We start from the raw sequence: 15334 nt of genomic DNA on the forward strand, positions 1-15334 counted from the left end.
AGGCCCTGCTTAGAAGCAGCTTCAGAGCAGCTGATGGCTGAGCAGCAGCGGCTCCTAAGAGTCGCCTGCATTATGGAGGTGTCTTAGTCTCCAGGAGCCCCATAGCTCAGGAATCTACATGGTCTTCCTAATGAGACAGGAGAATCCCTTCCCTTCATCTCGGAGGGATCGCCAGCGAGGTCCAGGTGAGCAAGCCCAGCACCAGACAGTGGGCATGGAGAGGGGGCCGCCACGCTGCAGGGTCGGGGGTGTACTCACTCGTGTGTGCACGTGTGAGGGAGTGTGTCTGCGGGGGTGATGAGTGGAGAGAGTGCAGCTGTCAGTGGGAGCCCTGAGGTGTGTCAAGGGTCCGGGCCTGTGGCTGTTTCTGAAAGACAGAAACTGTGTGTGCATCTTGCTCACCCCACCCACCACTCCCCCCATGCCTATCACAGTGCACCATCACCCAGCTGTGTGGCCCCAGGCAAGGTACTTAACCTCTCTGTGCTTCAGATTCCTCTTCTGTAAAATGGAGCTGGCACTGGGCTTGTGGGAAGGATTTGATGTGACAGCGAAAGGACCTGGTATGCTCTCTGTGCTTGGCGTCCCTTGTGCCCCCAGAGCATCCGAAAACATGAAGGCTGGCACCTGAGGTCCTCCTGGCTCACCGGCCATTGGGAGAAGGAACTTTTGATCCTAGAAACCGGAACCATCATCAAAAGACATGAAAGGAGCTGGAAAACGTGACCCCTGGGGAATGTTGTTTACGGAGCACACTTCACGAAAGTAATCATTGTTTTCTCTGAGAAGCAGTTCTCTAAAGGGCCCTTGAAATACCTTACCAAGAAATACTCCAAGAAGAACAATCCCTGTGACTTGCTTTGAGGGATGCCTCCGACATGGAGACTCACAAACCTCGTTCATCCAGATCCAAAGGTGAAGGTGGATCCAAGGCCAAGGACTGGGCCGGCTCCTTCTGTAGAGCTCAGCTTTAAAGCACAGGGTTTAAGGCACCTAAGCAGCTCTTTGTGAATGAATTTTATTATCTTGGTGTAGAAATGTGCCATACTCCGTCACAAAAGAAAAAAAAGTTGAGCACAGAAGCGCAGTGCTGAGCACATACCAAGTCTCCACAAATGGCAGCTACAGTCACTTTTATTATTATTTATGTACTATAAATATTATTTGTGTGTAAATACATAGATATACATAATGTTTATTTTAATATTATTATTAATATATATTATCATGCAGGCAAAAAATGAATGATGCTACCGGAAGAGTGGAAGAAGCAATCAGGTGACCCCCAAATTCATCACTTTGGACAAGAGAACAGGGGCTCAGGGGGGAAATTTGGCAAGGCCAGACCTGCCAAAGTTATGCAGAAAGTCAGGGATGGGGCTGGGATAAGCTCCCTACCTCCTGACTGCCAGGGGCCTGTCACACTCTAGCCCTGCCCCCATCCCCACTTCGGGTCAGAGCCCTCTGTGGCCCAGCAGGGGGACCAGTACCCCCCTACCCTGACCTACTCGGTCTCTGGGCTGGTGACTCCTGGCAGTGTCGCCCTGGCTCAGGGAGGTCCACTCGTATCAGCTCAGCGCTGGGAGCCAGGAGACCCCAGGGCCACATCAGCTGCTCACCCACCCTGCTGCGAGGGACCCTGAGGCCACCCAGCAGAATCAGCAGAACACCCTGGGAAGTCTCCCTTCACCCCTCACTCTCACTTACACATGGGGGTCTCGACTCACCTACGGCCTCGGCCTCCAACTCAGAAGGGGCAGTAGCCCACAGGGCCATGTGAGCCTGGGAGGTCACAAGTCCCAACAGACCCCACCAGGGTCTTGGTGGCTGCTTTCCCGGATGAGGCCTGGTCCCAGCACTCACTTTCCCTGGCTGAACACTACCATGTTGGGATGAGAAAAAACTTTGAAGTTCTGGAGCCAGTTTTGCTTTTCTCTTGGGCACCAGGGGCTAGGGAAAGTGTAGAGGGATGTTTAGAATCTATCCGTTTTATTTGCATACTTACAGGGGGGCCAACAGACTCAGACATACCTGGGTTTGAAACAAGGCGACCCACTTACTAGCTGCTTGAGCTCGGGAGGTTCTTCAAGTTCTCGGAGCCTCAGTTGCCTCCTCTGTGCAATGGGGTAATAAGGCGCTATCTCCTGCAGTTGCTGGTAAAGGCGAGTGAGGCCAGGCTTGTAACAAAACACCACAGACGTCAACGCACTGTGATGGGGGAGCGGGTCCGAAGATGTAACTATTTGTCCATAAGAGTCTGAAAGAATCTTCTCCAAAATTTAAGCGGGGGTGGGAGTGGGGGTGGGTATCACTGAGGGGCAGGATCTCAGCTATTCCAATTCCTTTTCTTCTTTTCCTTGTCTTTTGACCTGAGTTTCCCAAATATTCCACAATGCTCCTGAATTGCGTCATTTGACAACGATAACAGAGTGAAAAATCAACCCGGCCGCCCGCTGCGATGCGTGGCCGCTTCCGTACTGGGGGTGGGGGGCGGGGATGGGGTGGGGAGGGAGCCCCGTGGGGGCAGGGCTAGGTACCCTCCCCCGGCGGGCGGGCCCAGCGCGCCTGCTCGCTGGGGTGGCGCCTGGCTCAGACAATGCGAACACACAGTCATTCATTATAACTCAATTACAGTGATTAAAGCTGGTGGCATGCAGAGGCGGGAGGGAGTGTTGCCAACAAAATTTACACTCCGTGTCATCAGCGAGAGATAACAGCAGCTGACGCGGCCGCTCGCCTCCCCTGCCATCTGCTCGGCGCGGGGGCCGCCCGAGGGGCGAGGTGCTGCCGGAGGACCACGCAGCGGCGGAGAGCTGCTGACTCGCGCTGCCCCCGGCCGGGCTGGGGCCGGGACAGGGCAACGATCGCTGGGGAAGCTGCCCCTCCCTGCGGACAGGGCGGCCCAGAAACACGATGTCTGGAACGGGGGTTTGGGGAGGCAATGGCGCCGGCTCTTCTGGGTTTGTGCTCACGGTGGCGGAGGGTGGGACGGGAAGATCTGGGTTTTGCCCCCATGCTCCAGATGAGGAAACTGAGGCACAGACCCATGAGAGACGGCGCACAGTAAGCCTAAACTCACACCTGCTCTAGCTCTCCTAGGGACGAAGCAGAGAGGGAGGCTGGGAGGTTGGGGGCCACTCTGGACTGCGGGGAGTTGGAGGGGCCAGGCGGTGGCCTGAGACCCAGAATGAGTCAGAATGAGTCAACGGTGGTGACAGGAGGGCCTATGGGGGCAATGTGGGGGACACCAGCCACAGGGCAGGGCTGCTGGGGGAGTGTGGTGGGGCGTGAGGTGGCCATCAGTCAGCAGGCAGCGGGTCAGACCCCCGTGGGCTCTAGGCAGGGTGACTCAGAGGGACTAGGGGGATGAGACAGGCAGAAGACCATGGCCTGGGTCTGTGACACCACGAGGCAGAGGGACGGGGAGGACGCTGCCTTTCAAGGGGCAGCAATGTCACCCCAGAGCACCAGGCCTCCAGCTTTGTCAGCCACAGGAAATAGGAACCTGTCTATTGGACCAGCAGATGAGTTGGTCCCCTATCTGGAAAAGTCTCCATTCTGAGACCCTGTTGACTTGGGGTGGGGTGGGGGAAAGGAGGTGCTTCGGGCTCTCTTCTGCTGGTTATTCTGTTACTTGTTTACCCAGAGCATTTTTCCAGCGGTGCCAGCCTCTAAGGCCACAGTCACCATGGTAGCATAATGCTACAGCTAGAGCTCGTTTCCTAGTGCCCAAATCCCACCACAAGTCTCATTTGCTAAACTGTCAGCGGCCCCTTGGTTCCCCCGGGATACATCTGCCCCCCCCAGGTGTTCTTCTTTGAGCCTCATCTTTCCCCTTTGCCGCAGGGCCTTTGCACATGCCGGTCCACAGACTGAAGCTCTGTCCCTCCTCCTTTGGCCCTCATCCCGCTTGTCCTTCGGAGCCCAGCTTAGGCATTTCCTCCTCTAGGAAGCCATCCCGACCTCAAGGCCAGCTGGGTGCCCCTCCTCTGGGCTCTCATACCTGCACGCTAGTCCCCTTGGAGCACCGACCAAAGAGTATGGGGGTCATCTGGGGACAGGTCTGTTTCCCACCTCCAACCATGGTAGCAACTTGGGGGCAATGGCTAGGGCCTGTGCATCACAGAAGTCTCAGCGCTGAATGGACAGATGCGTGAATGTGGGTGGGTGGACCAGACAGAAGCCAACAAAATGGCTACCTCATGCAGACTGGCTCAGGAGAGCACGGAACCCAGCCCACAGGTCAGGGCAGAGATCAGTGTTAGAGTGAAGAACGAGGGCGGGAAAGTGAAGGGATAGGAACCACCCCGCTTCCCCAGCCTCTCCCACATCCACCAGGACCCCTCATTCCATGCCTGGCAAGCCCACTCTGTGCTCTACCTTTGGCTCCCAGGCAGGTCAGACCAGGCAGGGCTGATGGCCTAGAGTGGGGCTTGGAGCTGCGGACTGCTGAGGCCTTCTCTCTCCTGCACATCCCATGTCAGGCCACCTAGACACTGGACTGTCAGCAACTGGGGACACCTGGAGACATGGTACAAGAGTGAAGTCCAGGCAGGACCACACCACCTAGCCCGAGAAGCACAGTGCCTGGAATTCCCCAGGTAGCACCGAAAGAGGAAGCTGAGGAGAGGTGTTGAAGGCCAGGGACGAGGTGGGAGAGTCTGCAATGCAAAAGGCACTCAGAGTCAGGAAACCTGGGTTTTTGTTTCAGTCTTGACTCAGGGCTGCGTGAGGTTATTCATTCGTTCATTCTGCAAGCCAAGCTACGGACACAGTCCAATGCTAATGGTGGTCCTGCCTCCATGAAACTTCCATTCCAAGTCACTTGTGCTCTCTGGGCCTCAGTTTTCCCATCTGTCATGAGGGTAATGGCCTTGACCTGGTCTCCCAAAGTTGGTATGGGGGAGGATTTTTTTAAGTAAGATGAAGACTCATTGAAAATCATTGCCATCTATATCCAATCTCCTGGGATAAACCATAATGGAAAAGAATATTAAAAAGAATGCATCTATGTATATAACTGGCTCAATTTGCTGTGCAGCAGAAATTAGCACAACTTTGTAAATCAACTATACTTCAATTAAAAAAAAAAAAGAAGAAAGAAAAAGAAAATCACTGCCCACAGAGCAGGAAAGTTTTTCCCTTTCCAATTCCCAGTGATTCTGATTAGGTCAAGAAGCAAGCTCCATTTGGATGCTGATGGGTCCTCAATGCCTCTCAGTCAGGAGGACTTGAGGCCTAGTTAGATTTGTTGATATTGCATTTACTAGTGTGAAGAATTTTTTAAAAGATGAGTGATGGGCTTCCCTGGTGGCGCAGTGGTTGAGAGTCCGCCTGCCGATGTAGGGGACACGGGTTCGTGCCCCGGTCCGGGAAGATCCCACATGCCGCGGAGCGGCTGGGCCTGTGAGCCGTGACCACTGAGCCTGCGCGTCCGGAGCCTGTGCTCCGCAACGGGAGAGGCCACAACAGTGAGAGGCCCGCTTATCGCAAAAAAAAAAAAAAGAAAAAAGATGAGTGATAACCCACTGAGGATAAAGATATACAGTTTCCCTTTTAAATGCTTATATTTAAGCTTAAAAAGTGAAATTATTTAAAGAAAAACTGAGTAACTCAGAGGCTGGTGGGTTTTAGTAAACCAGGGCACATATCACCAGATGATAATTTACAAATGACCACAGTTCCTTGATCCTTGGGTCCAGGGGCTGCTGCATCACCAGGGTAGCTCTGCTCATGTTGGGGGCAGGGCCCAGAGGCCTGGCAGCTCTAGCTCCTAGAACTGGGCCAGCAGCGTCAGAGGAGGGTACCACACCCTGATAAAAAGGTGATGGTGAGCCAATTGGTAACATCGGTCCTTGGGGCTTCCCAGGGACTAGGGAGTATGTCCCTAAACAAGCTTGAACGCAAATTACTTTCATGGACAGACAAGCTGATCTACAGCGCACTTGGCATTAGTTTCCAAACAGTGCTCTGCAGAGAGGGGCAGCGTCTCTGTGCAGTGCTTTACAAAGTGACTCAGGCCTGGGGGCTCCCTCCCTTCTCCCTTCCTCGCTCACTGTTTGTGCCTGCCCTCCTACAGCCCCCCCCGCCAGGGGAGGGGTCCTCCTAGGAGTAGCCTCCAGCCACAGCACAAGGGATCTGTAAAACCTTTAGCCACCCAGGAGCAAAGTAGCTCAGCACTACAGAGGGGCAGGCAAATCAGGGACCAGTGTGTCTAAAATGTCTTTCCTTCTCTCAACCCACGACTCCTATTCATCCTTAAATACCTAGGACAAATGTGATCTCCTTTGAAAAGCCTTCATGTATTCCTCCCCTTCTGACCCTCCTAAGAGTTGCATGATCCTTCTGACCCCCATAATATGCTGTCCATACCACTATTTATTAGTAACACTGTTTTATAATTGTTCTAATTGTTCAAGTTTATTTTCCCCCCTAATGAATACACTGCTTGAAGCATGGACCATTCATTTCTATACCTCATGTCCCTAGCTTCTGACACTGGGTATGGGTAGCATAGATATAGAGCATCTGTGTATATCTATCGAATCAGTGGGTGGGTGGATGGGTGCATTGGCTTGGCTGAAAGTTCTGAGCTAGTTTTCCATTCACTCTACTTCTCTATTTAAGGAGAGGAAAATTTTTGTTGAACGCATCATTCTTTCAGGCATTCAGTAACTATTTACTAAGCACCTATCATGTGACAGTTACTTTGTTAGGGGCCAGGAGTACAGAGTGAACCAAATTGGATCTGTGCTCTCAGGAAGTTCACAGGTTGGAGAGTGAGGCAAGCAGCAAATGGGTAACAAGGGAAGGATTTCAACGTCATCATCACTTATATGTAAAACCACTCAGAATTTAATCAATTTTGAAAGGAAATTCAGATAGAAGATCAATGAGGTTAAGTAAAAACCTGCAACCCTGAATTTGAATTAAAAGTATCAGAAGATGTATAGCACAGGGAACTATACTCAATATCCTGTAATAACCTATAATGGAAAAGAATCTGAAAAAGAATATACGTATTATATATATATAGCTGAATCACTTTGCTGTACACTTGAAACTGGCACAACTTCAATAAAAAAAGAGGTATCAGTAGACTTCATGATGTATTTTATCTTTAACAACTATATAAAAACACGTACCTCCTAGCTCTGCTACTGAAAGGATCTAAAAGCAATGACCAATCCATTAGCATCAAGCAAGCACCCTTAGCCCCCAGATTATGGCCTCTTAAATACTACTTCCCACTAAAAGGAACTAGGGGTCCTTGGGGAAATGGCTGACTCCAGATTTAGGACAGAAAATGTACAAGATGAGAACATTGTCTTGTACCAGGAAGCAATGAAGCTATCAAAGACTACCAGAGTCATATCAAAAAGACTCAGAAGGCATCTTCAAGAAGTTTCCTAAAATAGGATGATTTGAGAAGCAATAAGAATAACTCCACTTGACTGAAACATATCAAATATATATAAATCCACATGGTTAGAGTGATACTTTAAAAGAAGAAAATCTTTGAGGTTGCTAAGGAACTAACTTATTACTTTGAAAACTGAAAAATAAAGCAAATAAGTATTTATCCTGCATTTAAACTCTACCTCAAGATAACCAAATGGTTCATGAGGGGCAGCTTCTCTTTATAGAAGTACCCAAGCAAATAGATGAAAAAGGAGTGATAGAATTTAAGTATCACCATTTTGCAGCCTCCTAATGAATTCATGCATCTAGACAGTGATCAACCATGACTGCTAACATTCAAAAGGAGAAACATATACATAGTTATGTGCTTCTGAATGGATCAATGCAATAGTCTTGCCCACCCCCCACCCCGCCCCAAATCAAGCCGGGATCTCATCAAGCTCCAAGATCTAACTACAATTTAGCAATCAACAAAATTCAGACTGTGAGAAGCTGTGAGGACAAATAATTTTGTTTCTTCAATAAATAAATGTGTGTGTGTGTGTGTCAGAGAGAGAGAGAGGGAGACTGAGATATGAAGAAGGAACCTAAAAGACATTTATCAATTACAGTCGCTTTGTACTTTATTTGGGATCCTAATTCAAATATACACATTTTTTTAAAAAAATCACGAGACAATTGAGGACATTCAAATACAAAGTGGGTATTTTATGACTTTTAACATTGCTGTTAATTTTTTGGGTGGGTTACTAGTATTATGCTTATATTTTTAAAATAGATTTCACTTTTTGGAGATATTGAAATATTTACTAATTAAATGATGAGATGTCTGAAGTTTGCTGCATAATACTCCAGTGGTGGTAGCCAGGTGGAAATAGGAGGGGTGTAGATAAAACAAGGTTAACCCTGAGCTGACAACTGTTGAAACTGGATGGTGGGTACACGGAGATTCATGATACTGTTCTCTCTACTTTTGTTTGTTTCCCATGTTTCCTAATAAAAAGCTAAACAAATTTAATCCATGATGTCTATGCATGAGATTGTTGCCCATGAAATCTACAGAATCATTAGAATCACAAAATATCTAAGCTGGAGAGGACCCAGGGATTGCTCACCCAGCCTTCAAGCATGACTCCATAGATAAGAAGACCAAGACCTGGAGAGGTACGGTGACATAGATAAGATGACATGGTGAGCTTTGCTCCTCTGCCACTGGGTATGTGCACCTATTCCCCACTTCCCCCCGCCATGCCCAAAGCTCCCCTCTTAGTCACCAGAAATTATGATGATTCCTTATCAAGTCCTGATTTTTCTAGCTCTTTTCTTTATTTAATCTTCAATTATGAAATATTGCAACCATACAGAAGATAATATGATACTACTAAAGCTACCACACAGATTTAAAAAATGTGAACATTTTAAGATTTTCTTCAGTTTTTTTAAAGGTAACAGAACGTGACAGGTAGAACTAACTGAACTCCCACCTTCTTCTCCCTTCCCTCCTCACAGATACAATTATCCTGGTGGCATGCTGTGTTCTTTCCACTTGTGTTTTTATAGTTTGATGTGTATACTCAAATTTATAATTGTTTTGTGTGGATTTATATTTGACATAAATAGTATCATATCATATATTTCCTTTTGCAATTTGCTCTTTTCACACAACATTGTGTTTTTGAGGTTTATCCAAGTTGATACATGAAGATCTAGCTCATGCATTTTAAAGCCTCTATACAATTTCATTATACAAAAACATATAGATTTTTCTTTATGTGTTCCTCCAATAATACATTATTGCATTATTGGTTATTTACAGTTATTTTTTGCTGCTTCAAACAATGGGGCAATGAAAAATGTCTGTATGTATCTCTTGTATAAGAGTTTCTCTAGTGTATATACTTGGAAGTAGAATTACCAGGTCATAGGGTTATGTTGCTTCTACTTTACTATTGCCAAATGCTCAACAAAGGGGGTGGGTGACCCAGTCATGCTCCTACAAGCAGGGTTTGATGAGACTAGTCATTCCCCATCCTCCTGGAAGCTGCATGTTATTAAACTCAAAAGGTTGCCAATCCAACGGGAATGAGTTGTTCTGTTTTGCTTTTGTTTTTTGAATTTGCATTTTCCTGATGACTAGTGAGAATGGGGCATTTTCACCCGTTTCCTGGCCATTTGTGCTTCCTCTCCTGTGAATCACCTGTTTCTGCATTCTGCCCGTTTTTCTGTGTTGTTTACTTCCATGTACTGACTTGGAAGAATTCATTACATATTCCAGATACCACTTCTGTGTCCGTTATAGGTGATGCATTTATTTGTTTCATGCTTTTTTATGGCATCTCTCATCATACAGGTGTTTTAAATTTTAATGTAGTCAAATTGACCTCTTTTATTTTTTTCATTATAGCTCTCCCTTTCTGTGTCTTGTTCAATGATCCTTTCCCTACTCAAAGTCCTAAGGTTGCTCCCTAATATTTTATCCTAAAAGTTTAAGGATTTTAATCCTGCTGGAATTTATTTTTGTATGTTGTGTGAGGTAGAGATCCATTTTCCCCTCCATAAAGATGGTCTATTGCTCCAGAACTATTGCTAATAATGCTTTTCTTCAATGATACATGATGGCACCTAGGTCATAGTCAGAGTTCATCTCTATGGAGATTTATTTATGCACTCTGTTCTGTTCCACTGGTCCACTTGTCTATACATGCACCAAGAGCACACCTTCCTGCTGACTGTGGCTTTACAGTAAGTCTTGATATCTGGAGGACAAGTTCTCCTTTCTTACTCCTCTTCAAAATTATATTTGCTATTATCGGTACTTTACTCTTCAGATAAATGTGAGTATTAGCTTTTAAAATTACATAGAAAGCATCCTTTTTGGGTTTTGTTTAACATTGCATTACTGTATAGATTGCTGAGAAAGACAGCTTTTAAAATGAAACTGAATTTTCTCATCAGTGAATATGGTATAGCTTAATGAGACAGGTTGGGACCTGGGCCCCTTTGCTGCAAGTGCTGCAGTGCTTGCACCTGGACACACCTCTCCTCAAGCAACAAAATACAAAGAAACTGTACGGAACTAAAAATAACTGTATGCATGATGCAGTTGGGGCAAATTCTGGACCCAAATGATACAAAGAGACCAAAAAAACCCAACTGCCAGTTTTTTGTTTTTGTTTTTTTTCGGTACACGGGCCTCTCACTGTTGTGGCCTCTCCCGTTGCGGAGCATAGGCTCTGGACGCACAGGCTCAGCGGCCATGGCTCACGGGCCCAGCCGCTGCACGGCATGTGGGATCTTCCCGGACCGGGGCACGAACCAGTGTCCCCTGCATCAGCAGGCGGACTCTCAACCACTGCGCCACCAGGGAAGTCCCCAACTGCCACTTTTGAAGAGCCTGGAGCAAAAACAGGGCGTAGGGAGCAAAAGCAGGGTGCTGCACATGCCCCCTGCACACACCACCACCTAAGGGGTGGGCAAAACACCTAAGCCGCCCCTCTGACCCGACCCCTGGACACACCCCTACCCTCACCCCATATAAGAAGCAAGGTTGCCCACCCCCGCTTGGGGAACGAGCAAGCAAGGGAAACTGTTGTTTGTTCTCCCTGCCCCCCGCTGCAGCAGGAGGGGCCCCAATAAAGCCTTGCCTGAATTTCTTGTCTGGCCTCTAGTCAATTTCTATTGATTGGGGAAGGCCAAGAATCCTGGTCGGTAACATTATGATCTGCATATACGTCTTTTTTTTTTTTTTTTGGCTGCATTGGGTCTTAGTTGCGGCATGCGGGATCTTCACTGAGGCATATGGGATCTTTCGTTGCGGCACACGGGCTTTCTCTAGTTGTGGCTCTCGGGCTCCAGAGCGCATGGCCTCTGTAGTTTGCGGCACGTGGGCTCAGTAGTTGTGGCGTGAGGGCTTAGCTGCCCCGCGTGGGATCTTAGTTCCCCGAACAGGGATCGAACCCGTGTCCCCTGCACTGGAAGGCGGATTTTTACCACTGGACCATCAGGGAAGTCCCCTGCATAAGTCTTTTTAAAAATTATTTCCTTCTATTAACATTTAATATTTTTCTTCATGAAAGTCTTATGTAGCTTTACTTAGATTTATTCATAGGTCATTTTTGTTGCTATTGTAAATGGGTTTTATTTCTTTAAATTACATTTTGTAATTGATTACTGCTTATGAATACGAATGCTATTGATTAATAAATATTGATTTCAGATCTAGCAACTTGATTAAACTCTCGTTTTAATTGTATATTTTCTAAGTATATAGTCATATTATTTGCAAATAATCATGATGTTTTTTCATTTCAGTCATCATATTTGTTATTTTTTATTCTTTTATTTTGTCCTATTGCATTGGCTAGAGCCTTCAGCACTATGTTGAACAGAAGCAGTAATAATGAGCATTCTTGTTTTGTTGCTGACTTTGAAATTATGCTTCTAAAACTTAACCTTTATCTATTATTGGGTTGCTGCTGGTCTGATTTAGCTATCCATTGCCAGATTAAAGATATTTTCTTTTATTCCTACTTTAGTACTTTAAGGAAAGTCATGAATGGGTGTTGAATTTTACAAAATGCCTTACCTGTTTCTTTTGATTGATAAAACTAAGACTTCCAGGGCCTCCCTGGTGGCGCAGTGGTTGAGAGTCCGCCTGCCGATGCAGGGGATACGGGTTCGTGCCCCGGTCTGGGAGGATCCCATATGCCGCGGAGCGGCTGGGCCCGTGAGCCATGGCTGCTGAGCCTGCGCATCCGGAGCCTGTGCTCCGCAACGGGAGAGGCCACAACAGTGAGAGGCCCGCATACCACAAAAAAAAAAAAAAAAAAAAAAAAAAAAAAAAAAAACCAAAAAACTAAGACTTCCAGCTGTACTGAAAAATAAGCTGTGTTCTTCAATAATTGGTTGTAGGGTTCTATGTCTCAATTATGTTGTTCAAATCTTCTATATCCATATCAATTTCTCTCAGCTTGGATCTACCAATTTCTGTTAGTGGATATGTTAAAATCTCCCATTCCTCCTTATAAAATTCTGCCCATTTTTCATTTATGTAGTTTTTTTAGCTTGGGAGCTCCCACTCTACATTTAAAGTTTTTTATTTATGACATTAAAGGATTCCCCTTTCTTTCAAGGTAGGCTATCAAAATTGTTTTACTTTTTTTTTTTTTTTTTTTTTTGGCTGTGCTGCGTGGCATGCAGGATCTTACTTCCCCAACCAGGGACTGAACCCAGGCCCTGGCAGTGAAAGCACCGAGTGCTAACCACTGGACCACCAGAGAATTCCCTGTTTTACTTTAATTTTATCCAACATGTCTGTCCACATGGCTAAAGGGAACCCTAATTAGCCTGCTGTTAGATTTGCCAGAATTGGACATGCCAGACGTGCTTTTTTCAAGTCTTGTCACCTATTGTCAGCAAACACTTGCATCTGTGATATTCACAAGAGACAAGACCACAGCTCCATCTCACTCTCGCTTCTGGCCTCAGCAGAGAGGGAGCCCCCAAGGGCCTGCTTCTGAGCCATCAGCCCTGCCCTGTCTGATCTGCCTGGGAGGGGAGTTCAGAGTCAGGGTCACGGTGAGCACACTGTGGAGTTTTCTGGGCATTGACAGATGTGCCCTAATAGATGTGAGGAAGGCCTAAGCTGGGCAGTGGACACTTCTGTCCTCCTTTGACTTACCTTCCTATGGTCTTCATCTTGAGATTGCTGATCTCCTCTTCTATCTGTGACATCAATTCTTTCCAAGCTTCTGAGCCAATCCTAATGATGCAGCTGGTCCACCACCCACCCACTCATTCATCCATCTACTCATTCATTTATCCAGCCAGCCAGCAGCAATATCGTACAAACACTACAAATTGTGTGATCTTGGAACTTCAGTTACATCATCTATAAAATGAATATAATAATAGCATTGACTTCATAGGACACTTACGAGTTTAGAATTAGACAATGCTTATGAAGCACTGGCAGACACATACTAAGTACTCTATTAATAATAGCTATTATCTTCATCACACACTCACTGACTCATTCAACTAACATTTCCTGATCACGTACTGCGTATTAAGTACCAGAGATACGAGAAACAGTCCCTGCTCTTGGAGCTCACTGCCTGGTGGGAGGGCCAGGTGGACATCAGGAGAGAGGATGATATCATTAAACTAATAGCCACAATACACCATGCATAGTATGTGCCACAGAGAGCTGGCAGAGGATGCTCCAACAGCACAAAGGAGACACAGCCAGTTTAGACTAGAGAAGCTGGGGCTCAGGGAAGGGCTTCCTGGAAGTGAAACTGAAACTGAGTCCTAAAGAATGAGCAGGGGTTTGAAGATGGATGTAGGGCATTCCTGGCTGGAAGAGAAGCACATACGAAACCTCAAATCAGAGCGTGGCTTCTCAGGGCATTGGAGGCATGTGTGACTTGTGTGTAAGGTCAAACAGGAGAAAAGGTGAGACATGACTCTAGAGATGCATGGCTGGGCCTGGGGACAAGTTAAAAGTTCAGACACTGTGCTTGCCTAGGGCCACCGAGGGGCTCGGAACAGGGGAGTGGCGAGGACAGATGTGCAGTTTATAAAGGTCCCGCGTGAGTGTATCAGCCAGGTAAGGGACCCAGATCACGTCCAGTGATCCAGTGCACAGAACCCCAAGTCTTTGGATGTTAAATGAGGTGGGGACCTAGAGCCTGGGACCCCTCACGGGCAGTCTTGAACTGCAGCTCACCCCCTTTATTTCCTCCTCGTCCCCCTGCCCCTCCTGGCTCAGGCCGGAACTCTGGCCTCTGCAGCTCCCTCCTCCTGAGTTTCACCAGCCTGCTTGACCTGAATCTGAGCCTGGCTTCTGTGTGGGAGGAGACTGGCCAGGGAGAGGCAGCAGGAACTGGGACTTTTAACAAGCTGGACTGGAGCTAGAACAAGGCAGAGGGGAGAACTAGGTGGGGTGGGGGAGGGGCATGGGGAAGGATATGCCCTCTTACCCCAGGCCTTAGCACATGCTGTTCCTTCTGTCCGGAACACTCTCCTCCCCACCTCCCTTGGGCATGGTACCTCTGCATTCTTCAAGCCTCAGTTCAGCTCACTCCTTCCAAGAACCCCTTGCTCTGACTCCACGCCCTGGGTAATGTCTCAGCTATGTGAAGTGGCATCTTCTGGTTTGTGCCTTCACATATCTCATGGAGTGGCAGTTGTCAGTTTATGTGACTGTTTCTCCCAGCTGGCTGAGAGCTCTGTGGGGAGGGCAGGCATTGTGTCTTACTGATCTTTGCATCCCAGCACCCAGGACCGTGCCTGGCACACGTTAGGTTCTCACTATAGAAATGTTGGTTGGATGGATGGGTGGATAGATGGATGGCTGAAGAAATGAGTAGATGAGTGAGTGGGTGGGTGATGGATGGATGGATGGAAGCATGGGCAAGATGGGTGGGTGAGTTCTAGAATGTTCTCAAGGCAGGATGACTTGACTTCCATGACTACTGTGGGCCATCTCCCTTCCATGAGGAATTTCCTCACCAGTCCTCTTGAAGAAGAGGCAGGAGCCTCATCCCCTGGATACTAATCCTCTAAACAGTATCATTCAGTCCTGCCCACCAGGCAGCTCCTTCACTAAGGGTGGGTTACTGAGTTTAGGGGAGGGGGAGGTATGAGTCACAATCTCAGCTTAGGCTGTGTCTCATGGTGGGTTACTTACCCTTTCTGGGCCTTAACTGTCCTATCTATCAAACCAAGGTCTCAGGATAGATGTCTCTTCAAATACAAAAGGTCCAATTTTGGTGTAACATTTAAAAATACTTCATGAGTACGGTACATTTTATAGAGTACGGTACATTTTATAGAGTACATTTTATTTTCTATTGTTGTCATAAAAAAATCAAATGATGCATAACCATGTAAATAAAAAAAGGTTCAT

The sequence above is a fragment of the Hyperoodon ampullatus genome (genome assembly GCF_949752795.1).
Source record: "Hyperoodon ampullatus genome assembly, chromosome: 3".
NCBI lineage: Eukaryota > Metazoa > Chordata > Mammalia > Artiodactyla > Ziphiidae > Hyperoodon > Hyperoodon ampullatus.